General features: G+C 42.0%; 1 protein-coding gene across 2 annotated transcripts in view; it reads right to left on the minus strand.

Moving 5' to 3' along the window:
- FLRT2 (fibronectin leucine rich transmembrane protein 2) overlaps positions 1-14,839 on the minus strand; it is a 59,440-nt gene extending 44,601 nt beyond the window's left edge. The window contains exon 1 of one of the 2 annotated variants that reach the window (XM_054161943.1): positions 13,850-14,839. The gene's annotated coding sequence lies outside the window, so the exon portion shown is untranslated. Of the gene's footprint in view, positions 1-10,587; positions 10,683-13,849 lie in introns of those variants that run through there. The other variant, XM_054161942.1, reaches the window with a different exon arrangement.
- Between the last annotated feature and the right edge of the window lie 921 nt (positions 14,840-15,760).

Below are 15,760 nucleotides of genomic sequence, written 5' to 3' on the forward strand. Positions count from 1 at the left end.
AGAACTACATGTGACATAAAGTATGGCAATTATTATTATTACCAGAACACGTTTGGAGAATGTTGAAATCATTAAAAAATTGCATACCCTCTCAAACAAAACAAAGACATAAATCTCTAGTATAATCTTCCCCATAAATTATCTCCTTCCTACATATTAAGTGCCCAGCTTGGCGCTGATGCTGATTGTGGTATTTGGTGTGCCTAGGGTAAGAGAAATGCCAACTTTCCCATATGTACAAACATGCAGGGAATTTCTGCAACTGGTACCAGTTCACTTCTCAGGGTGCACCACTTCTTGTCACCTTACTGTTTTTAGAATCCAGCGTTGAATTCTGCCTTGCCTATGGCTGCAAGGGAAAAGAATATACTGCAGGGCCAGACCATAACATAGAGTTTGAGAATTAACAGGACAGCCTGAATATGCTGGTGATGCAGAAGTAACATCACAATTCTGTCTATTGTAGTGCACAATGACCCTTTCCTTCAGAGTGTTTCTTATATGAAAGAATAACAAAGAATTAATTCAGTGCCATTTGCCCTTACTGCTAATCTAGTACTGATATCCTAATTCAGATGTGGATTTATTTACACAAAGGATCTCTAAGTTTTCAGGTGAGAGGTCTGAAGGCAAGATAAAGCTAAACAACAAAAAAGCTGCCATGATCCATGTAATTTATTTTCAATAACAAACACTATTAATTACCCACTCTTGATTTGTCTATATAAAGTGGACTTTCTATGTATACATGCATGCCTGAGAAGAAAATCTGAGACTGGTTGCTCACTAATTGCTTTGTCCATCCCATCTTGCTTCTGTATCCCCATTTTTTTTTTTTTAAATGGCTAACAAACACAGTTTCTAAGGTCACAATACTAAGAAGGAATACACCAAAGCTCACAAAAGCAGACTCACCATACCTGTAAGGGTTTTGTTTCAAAGCTAACACATTCAGAGACAGCATTAACTCTGTCTGATTATTCCCATGTGCTACACCCACCACAAAAAGAACTGAGGGAACCTCACAAAGAGTTTCCTCTGCCCCACAGGTCCCCCTAGACTGTGGATTGCCCTACCTCTGCCTCTCACAGCAGTTCACAGTCTTCCCTGCAGATGACTAACAGCTTAGGTAATTAAAACTGTGACTGTTAGGAAACTCTGATTTCCTGTTGCACAGAAAGTTGAGTGAATCTCTGCACTTCATTCACTCTGGATAATTTTGATTACTCACTTTCATCCTGGTTTTCCCCCAGTTGTTTTCTAGTCACTTTCCCTTTCCTGTTTTTATCTTCCCTACTTGTTTTTCATAGTATCTTTAGAATACTTTGTGTCCTTAATGCATCTGACAGTCAGAATTAATTCCAGCTTGAAAGAGAGATTCTTCTTAGCTGAAGATCTAACTAAAAATTCCCATTCAGCCTATGATGCTGTATGTATTTTTCAATATAAAAAGAGACTGAGAGAAACAGGAGAGAATATGTCAATAAAAGTACCCCAGATGGTGGAAGAGAGTGTAAATTTTATAGGCAGGCTACAAGTCTTTGAATTCTAATATAGGGGAGATGATGTTTTAACAAAGCACTGAATGAGTTAAAAAGAATACATTTCTGTCAAACATGGTTATCATTCAACACAGAACAATATACAAGGCTATACTTAAAGACCTCTTCCCAAGATCATCACATATTTCTTAACAAGATCTAAACAGCTCATGTATTGATACTGATGATATCTGAAATTTAAAGGTTTATTCTGCTAGTCCTTAAAGAGCATCATCTTTCTGCAGCTGGTTGGCTAGACTGTAGGATAACTTCTCTCAGTCAGCGTATGTATAACAAGACAATCATTCAGCAGCTTGTAAAATATGATTGCATGAGATACTGATGGCCTAAGGGAAGTTCTGAATACCAGAGGTTCATAATTAGAATAGCTATGCATTTTATCCAACAGAGTTTCCATCAATGTCACAGAGATGAGTGGTTATGAATTTCAGAGTCGTTTCTGCCCATAAAGACTGATTTACACACTTTCAACTTTGGACAAGTGAAGGGCAAAGAAGTAAAGCCAAACCCTTCTAGCAAGAGAGTTCCTTATCCTTACAGGGATTCTAAAATTTATAATCATCTCTCCTGGTACTCAGGTTCAAGCCTTACAGTTGGTAACTTATGACCTATTTACACTCATACCATCCATCCGCTTTCAGTCATTCTGTCCCTCTATCTGCAAATCCACAGTCACACCATGTAGGATGTATGGAACAGCTGATAAATTTTAGGAGGAAAAAGAATCAGAGCAAATCAACAGTTCTGTTGCCAGTGCTGCTGGCAGCAAGTTTAACATCTCATTTGCTCCAGATTTATAAAGAGTTACTGTACTGATCTGAGGATAGTAGTGCTTGACTTCTGTGGCAATTGACCAACTAGTTGAAACCTGTATTTGGTAGTAAATATTACGTTAAACTGATACTGATAACATTATCCAGGGTGGGATAGAAAACAACCATCTTGCTAGCAATGAGATTTCCATAGTTCCTGGGCTATGGGTTTGAGTTTCCTTTGGGTTTGCTTTTTGGGTTTGTTCTGGTTGGACTTGTTGGCTTTTCTGGGGTTTTGCTGTTGTTTGGGGTTTGTTGGTTTGTTTGTTTGTTTTGTTGCTTGGGTTGGGTTTGGGTTTTCATTGTTGTTTGGTTCGGGTTTTGTTTTTAACTTTTATCTGTTTTTCAATCACTGCATTTCACTGGAATTATACATAACTAAAAAGTAGTATCAAGAGAGGGATTCAGTACCCTGTAACCAACACTCAAAAAACCAAACAATGCAAAACTTAGAAATACAATTTCATTATTATTTTTAAAACTATATTAAACAGACTACCCCTTGTGAGAACAGTTCTTTATTAATTGTGAGGAGAAAGAATGAGGGGACATAAGAAAATTATCAAACTAGAAAATCTCATATATAATTTCCATTTCAAAGGGCTACAGTATCACTGAATGCTCCACTGTCTAGTTATGCAATAATAAAAAAGATGTTAACTAAGCTCCAGAAGGAAACAGATTTTGCTAAATGATCTTTTGCCATTTTACTTCTCTCAGATTTTTATTTTATTTTTCCTTAGTGTATGTGTCCCTGCATGCATGTGTGTGCATGTAGACAATGTTCTCTCTAAGACTGTTATTCCATTGCACAACTACTGAAGAATAAGATTCTGAAACTAATTTTGTCACTCAGTGAAAATAATTTCGCAAATGAAAACAAAAAAGCCTTCGACTGGCAAAACACATTTTACAATTTACTACTGAACTTCTTCAAGAAGAACCTCTTCACTGAGCAGCATGGCACAGGGCCAGAACAAGCTATTTCAAAAACCGCTGTTGGGCATATACCAATTTGATACACAGAACTTAGCAACACAGCTGGGATTTACTCTGTGTGTCTGTGTGTATGTGTTTATATTCTGTTAAATTTTAGCAGTCCCTAACTGTATACTTGTCTTCAGTAAGAGGAAGTTTGTTGTTAGGCTGGTAAATTTGTTTTAAAGAAGGAGAAATTTATCATGTGGATAGTAACACTTTCTACTTGTTTAATTATTTTGTGTTGGAAACTAGTTTTTTATAGTAGTTCAGAGAATAAAATGTTTCAGATGAAATCATTGAAAGAATTTAAAACACGAATGAAAATGTGATGTGTATTAGAAGGGTTAACCTTTATATGTCTTATACTACCTCCAGATTCTCTCTTCAGTAAATAATTTGGGGTTTATAGTAATGGATCATTATAACATGATACAATATGCACATAGACTTTTAACATAAAATTGAAGTATTCCAACCACCCCATTCCAGTTCACGTCATTTAAGGCATCAAAGTGATTTTATTTCTTTTTACATAATTATAACAAACTATGAAATAAGCAGCAAAATTTCAACTGATATGGCTGAAGAAATAATACTTAGTCTAGGACCATTTGCAACTAACTCCCAAGTTAAGTGGTTAAAAGATAAGGTTAAACCTAGATCAGTCAATGAGGTGGCCTGTGAAACCAGGCAAACAAGATTACTAAATGGAGTACATTTACTTGGATGCAAATCTCTCAATGACACAAGAAGCACCACCTAGGCAAAGCCTTCTAGATCACAAATTAAATTATAAGGTACTGCTAACAAATATTCATTCAGAGACACTTCACATGGTTTCAGTGTTTCAGGCGTGCAACAGGCTCACTAAAACCATCTCACTTACCAAAAGTGTATTCATTAAATGATATACACACCCAATTCCTAGTCTATGGATAGTTTTTAGAGAAGCATCCTAATGTAGGCTGTGTCTATTACATATACACTGCAACAATCCTAATACAGATAGAGTTCCAGTCATCTAAACAGCTTGTACCTACATAGCTTGTTTTCCCACAGACACATGAAGAAACTACTGATGAAAACATATACACATTAGTATAACCCAAGACACACTGTTGGGGTTGTATCATCTTCAATTATGGCTAAATGACATCACTTTGGGGTATTCAAATTATTACTCACATGAGTAATCTCTAATCATGAGAAGAGTGTCTGTGAAATTAACTTGCCAGTGAAAGAGAGAAGGATTGAGTCTGGAATCGAATACATTAATTTAAAAAGCAGTTTTTCAGCTGTGAAGGTCTATTTCATAAGCAAAAGTAAGTTTGCTGCAGACTCTTTCCATTGACCTTGGGAGCAATACCACTTGGGAGTACCTTGGGTTTTACCTAATACAGAAACTTCCAACTCACTGGAGGAAAAATATCAAGTTTTCTCCTTGTTGAATTTGATTTCAGTTCACCCACAAAATTAATTTTGAATGAAAATCAATTGTGTATGTTTTGAAGGGTCTGATAGAGAACTCTGTGATTATAGACAAAGTCAGTCCCCTATACATGTAACACATACCCAAATTGTATATATGTATACATAGATAAAAGAAAACCCTAATTTCTTCTTCAGAGCTGTTGTTCTGTAAGATGTCGATATAAAATACTACTTTGTTGTTGTTGCTGTGATAATTTCCAGTGACATTGTGAATGTCATGCTCATCTTAAAACAGTTCTAATATTGCATTTATTTTTCTCTGTAGCAAAAACACACAGGAAATCTCAAGAGAAAGAAATATTTGTAACTATGAATCTACAACCATGTGGCTGATGATCTTTGGTTTGACCATGGTTCAATCCTCTGCAGTCTGTGTGACAACTGAAGACTGTATGAGCATCACTGAAGGCTCTCACTAGTGCTAAGACACACTGCAGAAGCATTGTCCCCTTTCCTCATATGGAAACTCTTTTTCACATATTTCTTGGCTAACTTTATGGAACAGCTCAGTGAGGTATGAGCTACTTGTGCTGCTATGTGGACATACTTACGATGAGAGCTCTTCTCTTCTGTTTAATTTTCCCTTATGGATTTGATAAAAGAATGAAAAATCTGCCAGCAGCAACTGGGAGTGACACTGGCACGCACTGATTTCAGCTCTCAGAAGGTGCTGATGAGGCTTTTCATTCAGAGCTCTGACCTTTCCTGCTCTTAATAGGTCATATAGTACTTCCGTATAATTTACAATATTTACTAGAAGTGTCTAGCATCAGCCTGCCCAGACCTTGCTGGATACAGAAGTACATGACAGCTAATGAATCAGTGACATGGAATTCCAGAATATCCCTCCTCAAGATCCCTGACATTAAACAATGTCAATTTTGACTGAATAAAGGTTATGGAATAGCTTTGGATAAATCGAGTCATCGCTTACATGTTTTCAGGAAGGAACAAATTTGTTGTTGGTATGATTTTGCATTTTTAAGGAAATTGACAACTTGGCCACAACAAAGAATTTAGACTGAAGAAAAGGACCTCAGCCCTTTCATTAAAAAATTTCACTGTCATATATTCACAAATAAATGATGATAAAAAGAACTAATGCCCTCTTCTGTATTCTGTGGATCAAGATATGTCCCTGTCTGGGACAGTAAAACCATGATGTAGGCCATTACAGTCATCTACAGATTATTGTATAAACTATCTTTCAAAACTACTCTTTTCTTAAAAAAAAAACATATTACTGCAGCCTTTAATCCATAGCTGTGCCAGAAAATTATAATGTTTTACCTTGTGAATAGGTAGCTGGTGATTAAGTGTTATGAAAGTGGCCTGTTGACTTGAAGGCCAAGCCAGAATATTATCTGTGACCTTTAATATTCTGCTTTGCAAAGTGCAGATCCTACAAAATACTGACCAGGCCCTGCTGAAAGCAAGCTATGTCTCACCTGGGGCCAAATCATAATCGTCACTTTGCAGGACCAATTCTAGCAATTATCTGATCCTGTACATCAAAAGCCTGCTGAGTTTTGTTTCAAAGGGCTGAAGGGTCAGTTTCAATGATAGTGTACTTTTACATGACCAAAGTTCTCTGTGTGGTATGCTTTTATAAATACATCCTTGCATTAAGCTAGACCACAAAAAGGTTTCTTTCACAACAAATTAATAAAGAAGTTACAGCATGAATTAAAATATACAGGAGATTTTTTTGAGGTAAAGCTGTTAGAACAAGAATTTCTTTTTAGAAGGGGCATTTTACCAAACTCTTTATGCATCATTAAGTTTTCAGGAATGCTAAATTGATGGATTTGACTTAAGTTGTAGCCAGCATTTAATTTTGATTCAGTTCAAAGGGTGATGTCAGACGAAGGAATTCAACAGGGCCAGGGGGTAGCTGTTAGCTCAGTAAACCATCAGTTAAAAATAAAGGAAAGTATAAGAAGATGCCAACACCTGTCAGCACTGGCTCAAAATATCAGATTAAACTGCACTATTCCTGGGACATACTGTTTGATATGACTGCAGTATAATTTGTAAAACAGAAAATACTTTTTATTTTAAATGTTTCTTCCCTGAGTATTACCTATGATTTAAGGTTTGGCTTGCTTTAAATAAATGAATAAAACATGCATGCCAAGAAGCATGTCTTCATGATGATTTTTTGATGGCTGTTCTCTTTAAAAGATGTCCATTACTTGAAAGGTGTAGGTTGCATATAACTGTAGAGAAACTAAAACTCCTATCTTCGGTGTATGTTAAACTAGCCTTCTTTGCCATAATTCTTTTTTTTTTATTATTATTAAAGAAAAAAAAAAATTTCAAAAGAAAAGAAAAAACAGTTTTTATACCTCTAGGGCAAGTTCCAGCTCTTTTGGTTTCTTGAGAAAATAAATAAAAGAATTGGCAGAAAGACTCCTAAAAAGACTGCCCAAGGGGGAAGTAAGGAAACACCTTAAAACATCATATTACCAAGTGCTGAGGTAATCAGCTACAATCTGGGAAATGTCAAACAATGGTATTCACCTACCCAAAGATACTGCTGATCAAGTCCTCAACTGCCATTTACAATCACTAACTAAAACATGGAATATAGCGATGGATATAAACAAGAGACAAATTAGTATTGGGAAGCTGGGTTTAATAATCCCCTAAAAGAGACCATCTGTTTATAAAGACCTCCTTTTCCTTGATCTCTGACATGTATTCCTAATATAGACACAGCTGGATTTTTATTTTTTTGTACATTTTTTAAACACCCTGCTACTATAAAGTCTACTTAAAGTATATCTGGTTTGAGTGTTTGTCTCAAGTTTCAGTTATTATGTAAGCACTCAAGGGCAATAAAGTTTCACATTAAGTTAGTCTGCTTCAGAGCAAGCACTAAACCATCAGACAAACACAAGTGTAATTCCTGTATTATTGATGTTCAATACCATAGGATATTTTTACATTTTTCTGATTTCTGCAAATGTTCATCATATTATTGCTAGAATATCTGGAATAGTTTTAGAGCTCTTTTCAAGTTCTGGATTTGTGTTTGGAACTGGAGATGAGTTTTCTTGGTTTCTACTTTTAAAAACACTGGGAAATCACATTATCTGTAACAGATATGACATTGATAACCTGACAAGCTAAGTGATTTGCAGGTATAAAAAGCCAAAACAATTTGTAGCCTATGTATCCCATCTACTGTGGTGAAGAAAAAGAGAGAAAAACACTACTGACTATACGCTTCTTGCAGATAGAGGTCACTAATGGACTGGATTTGAATCCCTCTGGTAAAAGCCTGAAAGTTGCATGTAAGTAATGTAGTGAAAAGAGAACTTATTTTGAGATTAAAGAGGTAGCATAAATGATTAAGAAATAAAGCTCTCGCTTTCCTGGAAGCAATATTATCTTAATTGTGCCTTCTTTCTAATCCTTTAAATAGAAAGTGCAGTACAGGAAAAGCCTGACAGTGATGTTTGTTTGAAGTCTTTTTTGTTTTCTTGACTTAGCAAAACTATGTCTTTATGTCTTTTCTACAGGAAAGGTAGGGAATTCAGGCCTAATAACGTTCTACAATTTAGATATAGCTATTTTAAGCAGTTAAAGGAAAGGACATTCTTGATTCTCAAAGGAAACCATAGCCTATGTAATGCAGATTCCAACTGGGAGGGTGTAGGGTTGCGCAAAGGAGATATGTCTACATCCTAAATCAAACTATCCAGCAGGCCAGGATACAAATGTGACTTGTAACAGTGGCTCAAATTAAAGCCAGACTCTCAAAGACAAACAGAGATAACATCACATTATACAAAATATAGGGTGTATGTGTGTATGAGGAGTGACTCTTGTAAGAACACTGAGTGCATTCCAGAACCACTTCTTGCTATAGCCTTGGACTTTGGAAAACACTGATGACTGTTCTAGTCACAGGTAGTTTTCCAGACACATTTATACTTTACCTGTAGTACTCCAGGCCTGTACTCTCTTACTTTGAACTGCCTCACTACTGCATCAGGCTAGAGAACAACCATTTAAATAGAAAATTTCCAACAAATAGCAGTGATGTTTGAAATCTCACCTCTGTCATAACCTTAAGAAAAAAGATCAGCACTAACATTTTAATGTCACTTTTGTCATGTAGAAATTATGACTTTTAAATAATATCTGTTGTATGGTTTTGATTAAGAAAAAACTGTGTCTCATTGTGTACATTGACTCTTTAAAGGAAGAAAGGAACAAAAGGTGGATAGAGGTATAGGTAGGGTACCTTTAAAGTTTTTTGAAAAATTGCCAGCATGGATTTTTCTCCTTCCAAAAATGCATATATCTGAAACCAATTTATGAACTTCCTTTTAAACTACAAATATGTAAAGGTGGTTGTGCAGAAAGTCCATGTCAATGAATGAAGCAAGGAATTAACTCCATGGAAGTTTGTGGGGTTTTGTTGTTTTGGTTCGGGGTTTGTTTTGTTGTTTGGTTGGTTTTATTTTTTGTGTGTCTGATTTGTTGGGTGTTTTAAACCCAAGTAATGATCAATCTCAACTTCTAAACTGGTTTCATTTTCCTGCAAGCACAGTAGAGTTAGATGCAGTAAATAAATCTCTCTTTAACGCACACCCTGTTTTTCTGTGCACGTATAGACATCTCCGTGTGTGAGGAAGATCTGACTTGCTTTAGTGTCTTTTCCTGCTCGTCATGTAAGGAACCTCTCCCTTTCTGTTTGACTGAGCTCTGCATTGCAAAAAGCAGCATCTGAAGAAATCTAGCCAGTATCTCATACAAACAGTACAGGAATTTACACAGATTTGTGCTTTGGATTTATTAGCTTATTGTGAGCCTTAAAACATATTTCCTCCATTAAAATTAATTAAAAGCTCCTGTTAACCAATTCCCACTCCTAAAAGAAGGTGGAGAGTCTTACTCTCTCACTTTGCTTCTGATTCCTTTATCTTTTAAGGCTTTTTATCTCATGCTCTGAAGAGGTCTTTCCAGCTGTTAGACTTCATTTTTGCAATCTTTTTGCCACACACCCCCTTGTATTTTACTATTTTCGTAGAAACCACGGTCTAACTCATCAGGTCTGTGAGGGGTTCCTTTGTACTCCCCAGTCTAGTTCTCTTAACCTCGCCCCCACCCTCTCGCCACCAGCCCCCACTCCGAAGGCTGCTGATGCGATCTGGAGCTGATGGATCCTGGTGCCAGGCGCAGCTTCTCGCCAGCGTCGAGCTAAGCCGACTGCTGCTTCCAAGCAAGGTTCACCTTCAAAGGTCCCATTTCTCAAAACCACGTCTCACATAATACTAACGGTGGTGCTAAGACAGGAACTCTGCCGGTTGCCCCACAGCAGGGGTAGCTCTAGGTTCTCCCATCCCCGCTCGGCGCCGTGGGGGGGCCACAGGGTGAGGGCCAGGTTCGGCACCCGCCCACTCGGCACTGAAATGCGACCGAGGATACGGGACCCCGCTGCAGCTGCGACTCCAAGTCCTACTCCTAACCAACAAGCTGGCATAAAATAACCTGGGGAACCTCCTGATACTTGCCCCGGCCATTCATAAAGCCGTGCGTTTGTGTGCCCGGGGCCGCACACTCTCTGACATGGGTCTCTAATGAGGCAGAGGCGGTATTTCTGGCACACAACCTGATCCCAGCTCCTCAAGTTTGCCTTCTCGGAGAAAGCAAAGAGTACCTCTACTTTAAATCGCCCAGGGCTAGAATTACGAGGAAAAGAGAAAGAAATTAAATCCCAACTGTACCTGGCGATGTCTGGAAATCCCTCGCCGGCACCGATCATAATCCCCCTCAGCGCCTCTGGTCCCCCACACCAAAACTTTTCCGCTGCCGCCGCCGCCGCTTCTCTGTGTGGCCTCCGCCCTCCGCGCCGCGCAGCGCTGCCGCCCAGCGCCGCTCCCGGCCGGCCCCGCGGGCCCACTCCCCGCCGGCCGCCGCTGCTCCGGAGCGACCCCCGCGCCTTCCTCCGCCCTTACGAGGCAGCGGCATCGTCCTCCCCCCTTCTCCGCCACCTCCTTCTCCGGCGCGCAGCCCGCAGCTCTGGCATTCCCAACGCACTTTCTCTGCTCGATTCGCTCGCTCTTCCCCCCGCCGCTCCTCCTTCTCCGGTAAAAAACGAGAAGGGACCGCGGGTGCGCCTGGTCTTGGGGTTTATTTCTTTCTTTCTTTCTGTCCTCTGGAAATTATGAAAGGATCACATGAGGAGCAGGCACGGAGGAAACCCAGGACCCTTGGAAGTCGGAGAAGGCATCGGACAGTTACATGTGAGTATATGTGCGAGTGTGTGTGGCTAGCTCTCTCCAAGTCCTGCGCCTGCCTTCAGCCGCGTCTGCAGGCTGATCTTAGCAGTAATGATGCCTCAGATCTGACTATTCCCTGCTAATGTAAGTCGTGCCTTTTTTTCCTCCCTGCCTGACACCCCAGGGAGATGTTTACAGTAATGAATTCAGTTGATAGCCATCTCTCTCTCTCCTGGAGTCCCTCCCACATTTCTAGTTTAAAGAATGCTTGGAAGGCAGGGCAGCAACCTAAAGCTTTCCAAGAGGCAAAGTCAGGCTAGGTTTTCTCTCTTTTTTTTTTTTTTTTTCCCCCTTTTTTTCCCCTCCCCCCCCCCCCCACTCCCCGCCCCCCGCCCCGCTTTTAACCCATTGCTTGCTGACGGCAGTTTAGCAAGCCCAGTCCCTTTGGACTTGCCCTCCTCCTCTACTCTCTGGGAACGGAACCAAGCGGGCGGCGCTGTCCAGGAGAGTGTTGGGCTACTCAATTCTCGGACCCCCACTCCTCCTCACCGCGGAGCCTGCCGGGCCGGGGCTTGCGGGGAAGGAAGGTTAGGATTCCGCTGCCTTTACTGGTGGCGCTGCCTCAGCCCGCTGCTCCAGAGACGTTTGGGGTATATCGAAAGGGAAGCTTGGGAGTGAGCTCTGCCCAAGCTGCGGTCCTAACAGGGAGATGTCCTCTCTAGCAATTTCAGTCGTGCTTCCCACCAACATGGCGATATTTCATGTGCAACCATCGACAAGCCCGCCTCCCCCACACCCTTCTCTCCTCCCTCCCTGCGAACTTTTAGGTAGGCAATAGCAGTACGAAATAAATATAACACAGAATAAAAGAAAGTCCAACCCTCAGGGAACAGACGGACCTCCTTTAGTATTCCATCTGATTTCCATCATCAGTCAGAAAGACTTTAAAACCACTGGAGAAACCGCCTTTTGCCCTAAAGCTCTAACAACGCCCCCCTCCTTCCCCACCCCCGCAATGTCTCCTGTGCACTTTCAGTGCGTGTTCGTGTGTGTAAATGTATGTGTGCATCCTGGGCTGCCTGCGCTTGTTTCGGGGTAACCCTTCCCCCGCCGCCCAGTTCCCTAGCAAACTATTGCCTTGTTCTGACAAGTCCACTTAAAGACAAGACTATTTAATGCCGAAAAGCACTTGAGCGATAGGATACAGCCGTCAAGGTAGGACGTGGATCTTGCGAAGACAATTTGCCTCAAACTCCTCCATTAAGAAAATGCACAATACGGCTTTGGCTGTGAGTTACTTTAAGAGAGGGGCTGCAGAGGTATGGAAGAGAGGAGAGCTGATCAATGCCATGTGTCGAGGAAACTGAAAAGGCAACTGAAATGCCTCGGGGTTTGCTTCCCCCTCACCCTTGGCTGCTCACTACTTGCATTTTCTGCTCAGCCGTACCTCAAAAGCTGAATCACTCACCATTGTCTCCGCACCTCCTTCGCCCTTCGCTTGGGGGGGGGGGCGCTAAATTATTCACGACTTCAAAGGCTTAATAAGCCATACGGAGAAGCCCATCGCGGAGCCGCAAGAGGAGGCGGGGGGTGCGGTATTAGCCCAGCAGCAGTGTGCTTGGCGCGGCTGCTGCTTCTCCGCACCCATCCTGCTGTCCACCTCGTGCCCTCCAAAGGGGCTTAGGAGAGCCCCCGTGTATGATAGCCCCGAGACGTGCTGCCTGCACTCTCGGAGGTTGTGCCCTAGTCTACGCCGATGAGCGTAATGATGGGGGAGGAGGGTAGGGAAAGGGGAGAGCAGGTCGAACTAGCGATTCTCAGGGGACTTGGCGAGAGAAAAGGAATTGAGGACGAGACCCGGCTTCTGTCCTGATGCCACTGCCTCAGAGACCAGGGTCTGATTTAGGCCCCGGGATCCGGGGTGAAGGGGAAGGAGCCCGAGGCCCTCCGTGGGGTTTAGCTGGCTGGAAATGAGCGAGTCTGGCATGGGTCGGACCACAGGGAGAACCTGTATCCCCGGTTCGGAGACTGGGCTGCTCTGAAGTCGAGTCTGCCTGCAGCTTTCAGCTGGTCTCGAGGGATGCAAGTATCTGGAGCCCTGTAGGGTCCAAAGGCGAATGAATAACCTTTTTTTCAAAGGTTGTTCTGGGGTTTTGACTTTTTAAGACCTGTCTCTTTTTTGTGTTTTTGGTTGGTTGGTTTTTTGTTTGTTGGGGTGTGTGTGTGTTTTGGTTTTGGTGTGGTTTTGTTTGTTTGTTTTGTGGTGGTGATGCTTGCTTGTTTTATTCCACCCCCCCACCCCACCCCACCCCCCAGGGCCTGCATGCTTTTAAGAGCAGTTATTTGAACATAATTTATATCTCTTTCCTGAAGGAGATAAGACAACTAGTGCATTTTCTCGTGACAAAAGCCAACCCTTTCTAAGTCACCTTTTGTCCACCCATCTCTTTTCTTCACGTTCCTAATGTTAGCAACCTGTCGACATCACATAAGGCAAAGCAGACCTTTGTTGATCACAGGCATTTCTGCCCCCTGTGCCACCAATCACGGAAGAAATTTGGAATGCTTAAAACTTCTGCAAGGCTGCAGGCTACTGCACTGCCCCCCAGGCTCAGGATGCTTAGGAGGAATTGTACATGCCTCCCTCCCCCTCTCTGCCCTGGGCCCCTCAAGCACGCCGCACTTCAAATCAGAGAAAGATACTCAGGACACGCTTTGATCAAATCAAGATCGTCTTAATCCAGAAAGTGACTTAACTAACCATTACCTGCTGCTGCAGAGGTGGGTCCTTCTTAGTAGGTCACCCAAAGCCCACCGGGTCCGGCAGGTTGAAAGGGGAGAAAGTGGTGGAAGAGCTGGACTCCGGCATGGTATTACTTTAAAGATGACCACCAATGTCTGTGTTTCCCATAGCTGCCAATGGTCACCATCACCCAGGGTTTCTCTCAAGGAAAGGAGGAAGGAAATTGTCTTTCCAAGCTGCTGTCCAGCCAGTCATTTGACCCTGACACTCACCGATGACACCGAAGAACACCCTGCTAAAGCAGTTAAACGCCTTGTAATTTCCTTTCTTCTCTTTCCCTCGGCGGCTCCGGCGCAACGCCGCGGAGCGATCTTATCACTGTGCGATCATTATTCACCGGTGACAACCAGCGATGCAGAGCTCCTAAGTGAGTGTGACAGATTTCAAACGCGGAGCTGCATCGTACTCAGCCTCAGACATACTCTTCCTCAAACTTTGCCTAGCAGGCAAGTCAACGGCTTAACCCTTTGCAGCCCTTTCTTTTGCCCGAGTACCGAGACCTCAGCCCGTAGGGGAATTGCTTATTTGAGAGGAAGCACAGCGTGCACGGTTACTTGGCTGGGGACTTCTTATTACGTGTCATTTTCTATTCTTGGTTATTTGCAGTGGAAACAAATCAGAACCGCCAGATCTGGGGAGCAGTTGGAGAGCTGAATACTCCTCCTCTGTGGTTAGGAGCTGGAAAAATCCTTTTGGGAATGCACATCTCCTGAGGAGTCACCTGTGATCCCTACTTTGCCACCGAGTCTAGTATGCAGACTGTCATATACATTGTTTGAATCCCTCTCACACAGGCATATACAGAACTTCTGCACTTTATTCAGCATGGTGTGGCTGAAAGCACAGGTCCAAAAGTGTTATTTCACACAGCCCTCCAGGTTCAGTTAAGTTACAGGTTATTAATAACAGCAGAAAAAGAAGCAAGCAAGAATGAAACATATTTCCATGGGAAAAAAAAAAGAAGAAAGGCTTTTTCACACATGCACTTTGTAGTGAAAGGAAATATTTACCACCAGCAAACTCCAGCATGTCAGAACATATTTCCTCTGAAGCAGAAGAGAGCCTTAAAAAATGAGAGAAAAAGCATGTGAAATTCAAAGATGAAATTAAGTGCTTTCCAAATTCAGTACCACCAGCCCGGAGCCTGATGTCAAGACAATGCTGTAGCACTGTAACATGAAGATGTAGAGAGGGAAACAAGGAAATTAGCAAACTCCGTTGCTTTTCTAATATTCATTTCTATGTATTTTCAATAAATTACGGTATTTCTCTAAACTCTTCTGCCTCTTGTCCCGTCTGAAAAAGAAGGGGAAGATACCTCTGACTACAGTTGAATGACACTGAGAGCCTGGATGTGGATATAAAATGGCTGGAGCTCCTTCCCAATCTCCTTCCAGATCCCCAGTGGTCACAGCATAGGAAGGACACAGAAGCAGGTTGGTATGTAACTGAGTGCATTCGTCATTAAATGAATAAGATAAGGCTGGACAAGGAAGGAGAAGAATCCTACACTAAGCAAATGGGCAGAAAAAAAATCAACCAACCAAGCAAACATTCTCCTCCCACCCACGTTTCTAAGTTTTGAATTTAAACACAGCAGATAAATAAACCTCTTTTGAAGAACATCCCCCAGCTTCTCTCAAGAAAAGAAACCCAGACCTTTAAAGCCATTGCATACATCCTTGTCCTATTTATAGCAATGAGTGGCGTAAGTAGAGAGCGTGGCAAGACCTGCCCGGCTGATGGTGCCCAGCCAGGAGGCAGCTGCTGCAGGTGCGCTACGGGAGCTCCGCGGCCGCGGCGCGGCGCCGCCTGCACGTCCCGCGGCACGGCCCAGGTGGCAGCAGAGCACAGCGCTGCGATGCTGACAGTAGC

Source organism: Dryobates pubescens, chromosome 5 (genome assembly GCF_014839835.1).
Source record: "Dryobates pubescens isolate bDryPub1 chromosome 5, bDryPub1.pri, whole genome shotgun sequence".
Taxonomy (NCBI): Eukaryota; Metazoa; Chordata; class Aves; order Piciformes; family Picidae; genus Dryobates; species Dryobates pubescens.